The sequence below is a fragment of the Crocodylus siamensis genome, chromosome 11 (genome assembly GCF_052110815.1).
Source record: "Crocodylus siamensis isolate JL-2025a chromosome 11, ASM5211081v1, whole genome shotgun sequence".
In the NCBI taxonomy this organism is placed as follows: domain Eukaryota; kingdom Metazoa; phylum Chordata; order Crocodylia; family Crocodylidae; genus Crocodylus; species Crocodylus siamensis.
This window is the reverse complement of record NC_143405.1, coordinates 29,955,989-29,970,829: the sequence shown is the minus strand read 5'-3', so window position 1 is coordinate 29,970,829 and position 14,841 is coordinate 29,955,989.

The following is a 14,841-nucleotide window of genomic DNA, read 5'->3' as shown; positions in this document are numbered from 1 at the left end:
GTACAATAATGTGCTTTAATACTTCCAAAAGGAAGTATTAAAGCATGCCATCATAGCAATGTCACTGTATGGTGACATGTAGATGAGACCTGTTTGACTCAACAGTAGGTCAAACAAAATCATAAATTAAGTGGGCTCAGGAGGCAACAGGGTATCCAGTAAACTGTCTGAGAATATTGTGACAGTTTTTCACCAAAAACTGCTGATAGTCAATGCTCACTATCAACTAATAAACATGTACTCAAGCTGGTCTTCTTCTGCCTTAGCTCACTCAACTTTCATTACCTTTATTATAGTTGGGCCAAGAACCAAAATGAATCCACATTACCTGATTATGTATTTCCCTAACAACTTCACTTGTTAGTGGGATTGTTTTATTTTCAGTTTTTACGTAAGACTTAACTCTGCTTGGTACCTTCCTGAAGTGGACTCTGGTAACTGCACTGTTTCACGATATAAAAGACAGATCTTCTGGAGCTGTGACAAAAACCACATAGTTTGTAATTTGAATGCTAAAACTGAGCTCTGCCTAAGTGCTTACAAGTGGGAGCCAGGAGGAAAACACAAAATCAGCCTCTGAGCAGTGTCTGAGTTTATTTATTTTTTTAAATTTTCCTCAAGTAGAATCTGATTTAAACTTTAAAAGAGCTCTTCTATAAGGTCAGAGTTTGGTCAGAGCAGGGAAGTAGCAAGTAAGAGGGAGTCTTCTCCTTTATATGACTACTTATATGGTGATTTAAGAAGATAAAGAACTACAAGTTCTTGTTTTCCTGTAAACCTGGATAACCTTGACTTTTCACTGGCATGGAAAATGTATTTGTACAGCTGTCACCTTTTGCCCCTTAAACTGCTCTTTGCTGTGGTCAGCAGGCATTTCCTGTACATCTCAGACTACAACCCTGGGAGGGATACACCTTCTTGGTTTTAAGTTTTCTCCCGTCTTTGCTCTGTTTTTATCCCATTTAACCAGCAACCCAAAGTTGCTAATTTCAGGCCCCTTACAGGTATTTTCCTGCTATCTTATTTCTTATAATGTTTTTATATGGCAAATGGTTTATCAAGCAAGTCAACTCCTTCCATCCAAATTCCACTGATGTTCCTGGATCAATACCAAAATCCAATCTGATTATACTTAATGCTGTGACGAGATCTTATTTATCTGTTCTGCTTTCACATATTAAATGCAAAAAAATGGAGGTTTGGGCTTTGTCCACAAGTTCAGGTATCTGTTTCCCTTACCTAGATGAGAATCTTGAACTCCTGAACTTACTGGGTTTAGAATCATAGAAAATTAGGGTTGGAATAGACCTTATAAGGTCATCTAGTCCAGCCCCCCTGCTCAAAGCAGGACCACCACCAACTATATCATCCCAGCCAAGGCTTTGTCTAGACAGGGCTTAACAACCTCCAAGGATGGAGATTCTATAAACCCTCTGGGTAACCTATTTCAGTGCTTTACCATCCTGCTCTTGAGAGAGGTTTTTTTAGGTAATATCTAACCTATACTTCCCTTGCTGCAACTTGAGATCACTGCACTGCTCCTTGTTCTGTGTGCTCCAACTGCTACTCGTTCTTGTTTGTTGGCCACTGGTTGCATCTACATGAGATGCTAGTGTGCAGTTATTACTACACATTTATTTAGTACTTGTATAAACAACTACTAAATAAATGTGCAGTAACTTGCACTTCATTTTATATGCAGAGTAGGCTCAGAGTTGTTTGTTGGTAAGCAGGTGTATTTATGTTTCCTTCTGGTTATGTTGTTTCATATTTCACAGAGGAGTAAATATATGAAATCTTCATAATTTTTCAAGGAGAAAGCAACTTTGACCACCTGAAAACTGAGATACTACTCCTGCTTTTGTTCCAGGTAATTTGCATCATCACAGAACCTCACAACACAGCTCAGAGACAAAAACAAGCCGAAAAGAAAAGAAAAAGAACTTGCAGTTTTATTTAAAAGGCATGCATAGGAAACTTGTTCTAAGGAAGTGGCATTAGTGCATCAGGTGAAGATCTGGCTGAAATCAGCTTTGCAGATAGTCTCACAGTTGACTAAAGCCCAGCACTGCTTATCAGCTTGATTAAGAGTTTGTATGTGGTGCATGCAGGTTCTTTATCTCATGATGCTCTTTGCCTGTGTTGTTTATTCAGCTCTCATTTTTTTTCAGACTTCTTCACAATTTTTTAATTTTTTACAAATCTACATTCTTTTGGCTTTATATATAATGTGTGGGTATAGAATAAGCACAAGTACCTTAAAATGTTCCTAGACCATGCATTTCCTGATGTATTACCATACAGATTCTGTATTTGTGATTTGGTTATTCTTTCCTGGGTATAGCAGCTGTCATTTGTTAGCATTGGACTTCATCCAGTTGTTTCTAACAAGATTCTTTTGAATTCTACTCCTACTCTCCAAAGTGTTTTGTAACTCTTCTCAGTTTTGTGTTGTCTGCGAACTTCTTCAAAAGGCTCTCTATTCTAGTTCCCAAATCAGATGGAACATAAGAATTGCCATTTCCTGTGTCAAAGCATAAGGCCCCTCCACCAATCAGCAGTGGGGGTCATGTGGGAGGAACTTCAAAATTAAAGGACCCATTGCACTGCAAGCTGGGCTCATGATTTAAACCAGGTCCTACCTATAATCTCATGACTACCTGTCACAGGTCAGGGTCCACGGGGTGGCTGTGATGCCCCTGGGGCTCTTTGACCATGCCAACTCTGCCCCCAGGATGCCTTCTTATGTTGCTTGCTACATCTTGTTGGTAAAATAATAACATAGGGAGGCTGCCCATGAGCCTCTCTGTGGCCCTGCTCCCACTGAACCCCCACTGGACCACACTGGTTCTTGGATCCCGGAAGGTGCTGGGGGGGAGATCAAACAGGGGGGGAAGTGTGCCCCTGTGCCCACTCCCAGGAGCAGGGCTGGGGAGTGAGGATGGGGGTGCCCCTCTGCAGGCTGCACACGTGCTGGCTGACCTGATGTGGGGGTTCACACATGCTGGCCGCCACCACAACTCTGCCGCAGTGCCCTGCTCTGTCTTTCCACGGCCGGCTGTATGGCTTTATGGGCAAGCGGCATGGGGCACAGTAGCGGTGGAGGCCTCTGCATGTGGACTGCACATGTGCCACCCAGCCAGCTGGCCAGCGGGTAGCAAGAGGGTGGTTTGCACATGGTGGCCGCCACTGCACCACCATTTGGGCCCCGCAGCTGGCTGCATGGCTCCACAGGGTTGTGGCAGTGGTGGCTGCATGCTGGCCAAGGGGTTGGGGGGCTCGCATGCTGCGGACACCACTGCTACTGCTGCTTGCTTGTGGAGCCGTGTCCACATGGAAGCACCTGCCGTGCACGAGGCCCCCTGTCCGCAAGCCTGGCTCTGCAGACAAGTGGCAGCAGCAGTGCAAGATGGTGGCAGCCCCTGTGAGAGAACCCTCTCTCCCCCCTCCCCGCTGCCAGCCAGCTGAGTGGCATGCAGCTGCCACCACCACCATCCTGTGCCACTGCTGCTGCTTGTCTAAGGAGCAATGCCTGTGGATGGGAGGTCTTGCACACAGCGGCCGCAGCCACCACCACACCACCGCTGCCACCCAGTGGCCCATCGCACAGCTCCGTGGGAGGTTTCGCACATGGCAGCTGCCACTACCTCACACCACCACTGCCACTTATCTGTGGAGCCAGGCCTAAGGGTTCACACATGGTGGCAGCCACTGCATGCACAGCTCCACAGGCAAGTGGAAGTGGTGGCAGCTACTGTGTGCGAGCCCAACCCCCGCAGTCAGCATGCACCTGCCACTAACATCATCCCTCGCCACTGCTGTGTCCATGGAGCCATGCCCACAGAGACGTGCGGCTGGCTGTGGGGTGGCAGCAGCAGTGCTGTGACAGCTGCTGTATGCAAACCACCCCCTTCCCCCCTGCTGGCTAGCCAGCTTTGTGGCACATGTATGGACTGCATCTGGTGGCTGCCACTGCACTGCCACTGCTGTGCCCCGCGCCACTTGCCTGCAAAGCCATGTGGCCAGCCATGGGAAGGCAGCGTGGGGCACAGTGGTGCAGGGGTAACCACAGTGTGTGAACCCCCCTGGCTGGCCAGCGTGTGTGCAGCCCACAAAGGGGCACCTCTGCCCTCACCCCCCTGCCTCCCACTCCCTCAGCCCCCAGCCACTTCCTTCCTACAACCCCAAGCCCCACTTACTTCCAGGCTCCAGGGGTGAAGTGCAAAGAGCAAGCCTGAGCCTGAACCCTACCTTGGCTGACTTGGAAGCTCAGGCCCCACCCTTCCCCCTCTCCCTCCCCCTCTGGGCAGGGCTGGAGGTTTCTCACCCTTTCTGCAATCAGCTCTTGCAGGCTGGAACTGTGCCAGCCTCAAAAAAGGAGAATCCATGGATTTCTCTGCTAAAAGAGGAAATCTATATTTTCTCTGATAAAAACGGAATCCACGGTTTTTTCCATTTTTCTGTGCGAAACAGCAAACATGGATCTCTGCTTATGAGCCCCTGGAGCCTTACTAATTTTGCAGGCAGCAGAATGGGCAACCAAACATCCCTGAGTAGCTTCCCTATGCAGGACCTCCTACCCCTGGTTTTTGCCAAGAACAACCCCTGCCAGCCCCAGCATTGGGCTTATGAGCGCAGGCCTTTGCCTTCTTCCAGTCAGCTGGCCATCTGCGGGTGTCCGATAATTACATCATTAGCCTGCTGCTCAGGTAACCCACAGCTGTGATGCACTGCCTAACCTGCAGAGCCCCCTGTTCTTAAAGGAGCAGGCACATCTTATTGCCATGTGACACTACTTAACTTAGTTAAGAACCTCTAGAGGGGGGCATGTTAAATACGATAAACAGCTCCTCCAGCTTGAAATCTTCTGTCATGTTAACATTGATCCATTTGTAATTACCTTTTGCTTGAAGTTACTGATCCAATTATTTATTCATCTTATGATACTTTTACCCCACTGTACTAAAACCTTACAAAAGTCCAAAATATACCATGTTCGCTACATTTTCTTCAAATACCCAACTATTTACTTTTTCAAAATAGGAGATCAAATTGGTTTGGAATGACTTGTTTTTAACATGATCATGTTGGCTGCTAGGGATTATCCTTTTCTCTTCCAGTTGTTTACAAAATTGATTTCTTTATCAGTTGCTCCAGTAACTTTCCAGGCATTGAAGTCAGGCTGACTGGTTTATAACTCCCCAGGCCTTTCTATGTGCCTTTTAAAAAATTGGGCACTAATGTTGGCCATTTTCCAGTCATCTCCAATACTGTCTCTCTCACATGACTTTGTAAATATTATTGCCAATGACTCCAAGATCCTTTTTGTCAGTTCCTTTAGCACTTTGGCATATATTTTGCCAGGCCCTGCAAACTTGAATAAATTCAAATCAATCAAAAGTTGTCTGATGCTCTACTTATCAAAACTCTCATTCCGCCCCCTTTGTTTCTGGTACTTTTCTTAGCTGACTGTTTGCAAATTATTTTTCCTGTCAAGGCTGAAGCAAAATAGCCACTGAACAGCTCTGCCTTCTTTGTGGCATCTGTTAATAGCTCACCATATCTATTAAGCAGTGAACCTGTTGCACAAGGGGCCGTTGGAGCTCCTGGAGGCTAAGTTCCAATCTGGTCCCCAGAAGTGAGTCACACCACAAGCCACAGAGACAAAGCCTTTATTGCTTGCAAGCAGGTCGGCCTGGAGTCATGAGACTGAGATCAAAGCCGACCCCGAGTGCCTATTCTCCATTGCTTATATACTCGATTACAAGGTATTGGAAAATTCCATTAGCGCAGGCATACTTCGGGTTACATAGTTGTGAAATTGGTTGCAAAGTTTGGGACTATCTAGCCGATAACTCGTGATTTGCATTCTCACACAACAGGGCGGAAAGACAAATTTCAGGTCCTGGGTACATTCTTGTGAAAGCATAAAGCGTTAAAGCAAACAGTTTTTAGCCCCTGCTTGTCCCACAATTATCCCACCTCAAGATGCCTTTTTTTTACTTCCTTGTTTGACTTTTGTGAAGCATTACAAGTTGCAGGTGCATGGCTGCCTTTATTCTAGCGGCAATAAACCGATTCAGTGTTTGTATTATGTGGATAATCCTATCATCAAAACTGGTATAATTGCTCTGCAAACAAATAGGATATAAATTCTCAGCATGATTGGTAATATACCTGCATATAGATCCGGATGCTGAGCTTTTTGCTGTAAAGGGCTGACCTCTAAACTTCCATACTGACTTCAGCGCTTGTTCCCCTCCCCTCAGAGACTGACACCTGTCTGATTTAGGGTGCGTTCTTGTCCATTGAGAATTAGTTGCCTGTAGAGAACCCCACAGGGATGGTGGGGCTGGGATAGCTGTTCCCCAGCTTCGCTGGGATACACAAAGCCAAAAGGCAGAAAGTTTTAGACTATGAGCCATGCAGCTAGCAAGCTGGTAGGAGGAGATTAACACTCCTTCAGAAAAGGGGAATGGGGTAGTTGGGAGGAATGAGAGAAAAAGCAAGCAAAGCAACTGTTTTGCCATACTACTAGGTCTTAGACGATCGCTTAAGTCAGAGCGTGAGGTCCCCTGCTTGCTCACTGGTCCAGGTGTCGGCTTCTTGTTCCGAGGGTGGCCCAGCTTCCGGTGCGGGCTCACCCAGGGAGCTGCTGTCCACCTCCTGGTATGGGCCTTCCCACTTTTCTGATAGTGGCTCGCGCCTCCACTGCTGCACTAATACCTGGTCTTCTGGTTGGAAGTTATGGACTGGCGTGTCTAGGGGAAGTTGCTGGAAGGAGGCGGTGTACCTGTGGAGAGAGGTTAAGACAGACTGCAAGGCAATAACATATGCTCTAAGTTCGGTAATACCTAATTCGAAGGTGGCTGCTTCTCGGGCTCCTGGTGGCAAGACTCAGGGTGGCATTCCAAACATTATCTCGTAGGGGGACAATTTAATACCTCTTTGTGGTGTATTACGGATACGAGTTAAGGTAACATCCGAGTGTAGTTGCTTCCACTCCTCTAAGTCCTTTTGGAGAGAGATGCCAAAAATGTGTGGGGCAGATACAAATCCTTGAGGCAAAACAGTCCACATAAGTTGAGACTTATGGTGAGTGTCCGGATCTTCCCATTCAAAAGCAAAGAGCCTTTGGCTATCCTCATGGAGAGGGATGGAAAAGAAGGCATCTTTTAGATCAAGCACTGTGAAGATCTTTGCATTCGGTGGGACCTGGGTTAGGATGGTGTGAGGATTTGGGACCACCGGGTGATCTACTAGAACCTTTTGGTTCACAGTTCGTAAGTCCTGCACCAATCGGTATGAGGTCCCGTCGGCCTTGGGTATTCCGAGTATGGGGGTGTTAAATGGAGATGAGCCTTCCACTAGCCATCCATATCCTTTAAATTTCTCTATGAGGGGTTTTAATCCCCTTCTGGCTTGCTTGTTAAGGGCATATTGCTTTACATGGGCAGGGCCCTCTCCCTCCTTAAGGTAAACCCTTACCGGTGTCACATGCTTGGCCCTCACGGGGGGTCCTGTCGGCCCTTACCTGCGGATTTACGTCTTCCAAGCCCTCGATTCCCACCGCTGAGCTTTTGCCCTTCAGGAGGGCCATCTGATAGTTGGATCCTTGTTTCACCGGTAACTGCACCACCATCTGGTTTCCTCGAAAGAAAATCTCAGCTTGGAGTTTAGTAAGGATATCTCGTCTCAACAGGGCAACCAGACAGGCGGGGAAGTAAACAAAGGCATGTTCAAGTAGATTATTGCCGATTTTAGTGAGGAGAGGTCCACACACGGGTAATTTACTTTGCTTCCCCTCAATTCCCTCTACCGTTACATACTTCCCATTCTCTTCTCCAGATGGGGGCTTTTCAGGGAGCATTGAAAATGTAGCTCCAGTGTCCACTAGTGCTTCATAATTTTTACCACCAACCCTTATTGTTACCATGGGATCCTTGCGGGACTCCGCCCGCAGGCTGGTGGTTTTGGATCCTGGGCCCCATCAACTGGACTCCTCCCCAGAAAGTTTGACTCTCATTTGGTGGGATTTAGAGTGTTCCCCCCTCTTCTCCCTCAGCCGGGGGCACTCTCACTTCCAATGTCCCTTTTCTTTACAATAGGCACATGTATCCGCCTCGACACGTCCCGCTCCCTGTGACACGAAACCCCCAAATACCCAAGTAAATCCAATAGTCTTGAAACCAGTCAATAAGGTATCAAGGCACTCTGGCATATGCAGATGGATTGAAAATTCCAAAACTAAAACTTCAGGAAAAAAGTTCTCTTTTCTTTTTAGGATACCTCCAAACTAAATGCATGCATTATTCCAAAACACATTACCAATTCTAAGCATATCTGGAACATTACAGCTTCAAATGAAATGGTTACTATACCTTCATTTTTAAAAGTTCACCCCTTCCACTGCCCCACCACCCTATAAATCTGTCTGAAGTACAGAACATATCTACCTTTTCTATAAACTGGAGTAAGGGTGCAGAGATGGGGGAGCAAGCCGCCGTATGCTGCCTGCTCCCCCCATCTCCAAGTTTGTCCCAGCACATGCTATTTTTGCATGCTTTTTTTTTTTCTGGGGTTTATTTGTGCTACCAGAAAATCCTGCACTGCAAATTAGCAGTGCCAAGCACGGTTTAACATGCAATGAGTGCAGTTTGTGACACCACACAGTCCACATGCCTGCACATCTGAACACACCCTAAGCATGCAAGCCAGAAGAAAGCAGAAGCAAATCCAAATTATGACAGTCTGCCTGAAAATCCAAACTGTGACAGTCTGCCTGCAAACACCAGTGTACACAACAGCTTGACACAATGCAAAAGAATATGCTGACAGTTATACTTGTTGCACATTTCCTGATCCAAGATGGTTGGTCCTGGGCCATGCCCAACCAACAGTCAATGTAAGGGAACTGGTCCCAATGTCAGTCATGAACTACTACGTTATGCACCCTTGTGACCTGGTCAACATCAAAGGATCCCATTCTTGGCCAGCCTACCCCGAAGGTAGGCCATTCTAATTGGCAGAACTTTGAAATTTCACCCTTAGTCATTTTTATTCCAGAATCACCATATTTCACAAATTTATCAAAATTGCGCAAAATACAACCCAACGGGGTGCTGGAGTTTTCAACTCGGGAGCAACCCGTACTGTTACCAGATTTGCCCGCTACTTTGGGGTGTGCTCATTTATTAGGGCTAGGGTCTTGGTAATTCTATCAATGTGCTGCTTGTGTTACTTGTGTTTCTATACGGAGCTGTATCTCTCCCTTCTGCAAGCCCTCACCCCCAATGGAGCTATCTTGCAGGACTCAGTTCAGTGGGGCTGGGTTCCTCCAGTCCCCAAATCAGTCATACACACAAACACACACAGATTAACGTGACACGCCTGACCTGGCCGGGTTGATCAGCATGGACAGGCTGACACCCTCATATGCCAAAAATCAGTTCATCAGAGCAACAATAAACTACAGTCAGACACAAGCACACAGTTAAACAGAATACCTCTGAATCCAGCCGGGTGTCCAGATGACACCCTCATGGGCCAGCATTCAGTTCATTAGGGCATGTCTGAGCCAAACTGGGTCAATCAGCCTGTACAAGCTGATCCCCTTATGTGTTTCAAACTCAGCACGTCCCAATCTTTTAGTTTTTTTGATGAGCAGACCCCACAGTATTTCTGGGCTTCACAGGGATCTTTAGCTTAGGTAAGAGGGGCGTTGCTACAGAGCAAGTGGGGAAAGAGAAGTAAAGAAGGTGAAATATACCCAGTTACCACCAGTTTGACTATAAAAGTTATTTATTGCTAAGTAGATGAAATATATATATTGACACTAGTAGTGATATACATGCAAAGGAAAAACAAACACAAACAGTCACAGTATACCCTGGTTTCACTAAGTATTTGGGGAAACTTAGCTCAAGCTTAACTAATACAGTTCAAGTTCAGAAATCTATGCTTAGAGGGAGAGAAGAGAAAAGAAAGAGAGAGAGAGAGCTGGGATCTCACCAGTCCAAGGCACTCGGGTTGCAAAGCTGACAGGTTAAAGTTTTCAGCACGATCCTTGAAGGGAGATGATCTTCCTCCTGCAGCCTCTCCAGAAGAAAGTGAGTGGTGTCAGCACCCCCCACTGCTGCTTCTTTTTACAGATTTTATACCCTCAGTTTAGTTTCTTTCAAGCATTGTCAATATTGTAAATCAAATTGTTTTGACATTTTTATGGATAGCAGATATCTTTTTTGGTGTTTTCAGAAACAACCTCTCCATTGACAAGGGGTTATCTGAGTGGAACATCCCAGGAACTTGATTGATACTCAGTAAAACACCTACTTGGAGCCAGCTTGACATTTTTATGGATAGCAGATATCTCTCTTGGTGTTTTTAGAAACACCCTTTTAATTGACAAGGGGTTTTTGTATTTTTGCTTGCTGTGAAAGCCTCAGCTTAGCATGACTTTTTAGATCTTACTATAGTCTTTTAACAGACTTAAGGCACTTATTGGAGTGTTCATAACCTGTTGTGGAGAGGACTTCCACCAGTCGTCTCGGGAAAAGTATGACAACACTTGTGGACAGGGCTCCAACGGGCTGGACGCTGTGATGAACCCTGTGCCATTGTTCAAATGTTGCCCATACCCCCTCTGACTCGGTCTATTGCCTCAGCATTCCCTAACCCGGCAACCGAGTTTTAGCCAATTAAGTTTACATAGGCCTCCCATAGTGGGACCGGGGAATGTACGGCCCGAGATGCCTATTAAACTTACTTTTGCTTAGAGTTGTGTGTGTGTGTGTGTGGGGGGGGGGGAGTCCTTTGTAAATCCAGATTAGAACTGGTCTGATAAATGCTGAGCTGGGTGTGAGGGTCGATTAGCATTTGGAACACAGCTTCCTTATCATGCAGTACTCCCCTGCTTTGTTGATCCCAGAATTTACTGCAGTCTCTGCTTCAGGTTTTCTGTTTAGGTTGGGGGGGGGGGGGGGAGTCTTTGTGAGTCAGACAGTCTGTGTCCTGTATCAGGGTTCCCCCAAGAACATGGAGCTGACAGGTAACAGTACCCATTATGTCTCTTTCCGATTCCTGGGAAAAGGTATTCCCAGACCAATGTTCTGACAGACCAACAAATAACAATACTAACAAAATGAGACAGGGAATTAGTATACTCACTCCAAACACGCCCAGGTACCTCGTCCTCGGAGTCCGCGGCTGGGGTGACTCAAATGGAAATGAAGTGCCTTTAACCTCCCAGGTGCCCCGACTCACGCTTTCGGCCTCGTGGCAAGCCCAAATTATGGCTTGGTGCGCACTCCATGAGCACGTACGGCGGTCTTGTCGTCCGGCCCCGGGGTGGTCCAAGAGCTCTCCTGCCTGGCTCACCAGAATTGTTGCACAAGGGGCCGTTCGAGCTCCTGGAGGCTAAGTTCCAATTTGGTCCCCAGAAGTGAGTCACACCACGAGCCACAGAGACAAAGCCTTTATTGCTTGCAAGCAGGTTGGCCTGGAGTCATGAGACTGAGATCAAAGCCAACCCCGAGTGCCTATTCTCCATTGCTTATATACTCGATTACAAGGTATTGGAAAATTCCATTAGCGCAGGTGTACTTCGGATTACATAGTTGTGAAATTGGTTGCAAAGTTTGGGACTATCTAGCTGTTAGCTTGTGGTTTGCATTCTCACACAACAGGGCGGAAAGACGAATTTCAGGTCCTGGGTACATTCTTGTGAAAGCATAAAGCGTTAAAGCAAACAGTTTTTAGCCCCCGCTTGTCCCACAAACCCATAGCTTCCTTAGTCTTTCTTTTCTCCCTTGGTCTTTCTTTTCATAGACAGCTGGGCCAGGGTGAGGAAGCCACCTTACTGAAAGGGGACAGGGCTTGAGTGAAATAGAAGCCAGGGCCAGAACCAGGGAAGCCTACAGGGAAGCAGGGCCCAGTATAGGAGACTGTGCGGTGGTACGGATGGGGAGTGGATGTTTATGTTGAGACCCAGTTTGGGAGATAGCTTTTCGTTGAAGCCAGAAAGCTTTTTGCATGGTGGTGTGGTTTGGATGGGACTGTAAGAGGTGGTTTTTGAGATCCCATTAGTTTCGGGATCAGCAAAGTCTGGCCCATGGACCAGATGCAGTCGGCAGTAGACTCCATTTCCCAGCCACCCCTGTGCATGGCTGGGACAGTTTCCAGGGAGACCCCAGGTGCACCTGTGCTGTAAAAACTCAAGGCTGGGGTTGCCATAGAGAACAACTTCAGCCAACCCTGGCTGAGCATGAGGCAGAGCAGAGCTGAGCAGGGGGCTGTTCTGGAGCCACCGGGATCTTGTAATGGGGGCAGCTTGCTCTGGAGCCATGGCAGAGCCATGATCTGTAGCCTGCATGCTCTAGGCAGGGGTGTGCAGGCAGGGGATTGGATCTCTGCCCGGGCTTCTTGCAGTGGTGACAACTTGGTCTGGAGCTGGGGCAGAGCTGCAATCCCCTGCCTGCTCACCCCTGCCTGCAGCATGCAGGCTAAATACCATGGCTCTGCCCTGGCTCTGAAGCCAGCTTCCCCCATGAGAGCAAAACTCAGATCTCTTAGTAAACATTTGTTTTACTACTACTACTTCTCTTTCGGATATAGGTGAAGAAGACAAAAGCTCAATTAGTTTTCATTCAGTTGTCTGAATATCTCTGGAATACTTGAAAGGCTTAGTGTATCTCCTTCAGATTTCTTGATAGCCACTGAAACTGGTAGTAGCAAATTGAATGCTCCTTGAACTCAAACCCAGAACACATCGTTGTCAAGAATCTGCTTCTGAATGCTCACAGGAATAATCTGGGATACCGTACCATCTATTGAAGCACACTGCAAACAATTATTTCTGTGCAGCAACCTAAGTAAACGCTTTGTAGGCAAGCCCCATCTAGTTTTTCCTGGCAATAAAAGTGCATTTTCCTTCCCCTGCTTCTCTTTCTGTAACTTCTTCAAAGTCTGATTAGCAACATAATGATTATTGAATACCTCCTCAATCGTTTTGCAGTTTGCCAATATTGTCTTCGTTGTATTCACACTTAATATGTCCGTTGCCAGAAGATCGAACCCATAAGCAAGACAGCCAGATACTATTAAATGAGGATACTGTGCCTTTAATATTTGCCGTGCAGCATTCAGGTTACTCACATTATCAGGACTTGTACCCTGGAGGGACCTGCATTCTTATTCTCCTCACTCAGTAATTTGGCTATGTATTCACCTGTATGACAAGAACATTTGGTAGCAATTACTTTCAGGAATATTGGTTTAAGTGATACTAACATGGGGCATGTGTAGATGAAATGGGGGTCCTAAATTGAAGCAGTGGGTTTTTAAAAACAACGCTTCAATTTAGGGCCAATTAAACCCCTGTGTCATGCACACACCCAACTTACCCACCTCTCCAGCGGCAGGGAGGAGAAGGTGAGCTGCCGGTGGGAGGAGTGGTCCCTGGGCTGTGGGGTGGGTCTGGCGCTACCCTCCATGGCAGTGGTGGCCTCCCACAGGTGGCACCTGCCCAGTCACCTGGCTTGGGTGGTCCCAGGGCACACTGCAGCCCCAGCCACAGAGGGAAGCACTAGGCCCCTGCGCAGCTCAGTCAGGCAGGCTCTGACAGGGGAGAAAAAAAAGATTGGGCTTACCACTTTTTTTCGTCTCTTGGGCAGAGCCTGCCTTCCTGTCTGCTACCAGGCTACCTTCTCAGGCTTTCTGCAGAGCCCCTGAGCCACACAGAGCCTAGTGCTTTGCTCCAGAAGAGTATTAGTTTGCTGTGCCCCAACTCATTTAAGGCGTATTACGCCATTGAATTTGCTATAGCAGCTGTAATTAATGTGCAATACACAGCCGAGGCATGACAAGACATTTAGCCGGCTTAAAGTGTCGTGCACACATGCCCATCATTTCATCTACACATGACCATGATGTTCAGTAAAGGATTTCCTTGTATACAAGTCCACCCATTTGACATCAGAGTCAGTGATTCTGCTTGCCCAGTCCTTTAAATAACCATTGTTTGAATTCTGTCATACTCTCTAAGAGAATGTGATAAGCGATAGCATGACGGTAACTTACATGATGGGCGAATTAGTTTGTAATGTTCCTTCCAATATTGATTTGCAGTTATGGAAAGAGCTGTACCACTTGCAACTATAGCTTGAGCTAATGTCTCAGCTGCTTTTTCTTGATTTTCTTTTGACATTTTGTCCAAAAATCTTGATAAAAAGCTTGACTGTCTTGAACAGCCACTCATAGTGGATCACATATCTGGTGACAGTAATCTTCAAAGCGAGGATTCTGCTGCTTTTCCCCCCAGACCTGGCAGCTCAACATTTTCATTTTCCATTTTTTTTGCAAATCTGCTATTTCACTGGAGCCTACCAAGTTCCTGCAACAAAAGGGGGGAAAGATTTTTATTTTAGCTTATTCTAGTCTGGACTCATCCATGAGAAGGAGAAGCAGCAGGGAGCTTGCTTTCTCCCTTATCCCCCCTCCCCCCCGCCAAAAAAAAACAAAAAACGAACTCTGCTGCTCAGGTGCTCTGGGACTGCAGAGCCAAAGGGAAGTATAGTCTGGCTTCTGCCATTGGCCAGAGGACTAAGCTCACTTTGCTGGGTGAAATAATTAACTATTTATCTATTATGTAATTAAAAAAATATATTGTTAAGCCTAAACCAGGAAAGCCAAGGCTGCAACTGAACTCCAACTAGCTTCAGGCATCAAGGACAACAAAAAGTCCTTTTTCAGATATGTGGGGAGCCGGAGGAAAAGCAAGGGCAATGTTGGACCCCTGCTAAACCAGATGGGGCAACTGACAACTGACGCCCAGGAAAAAGCCAA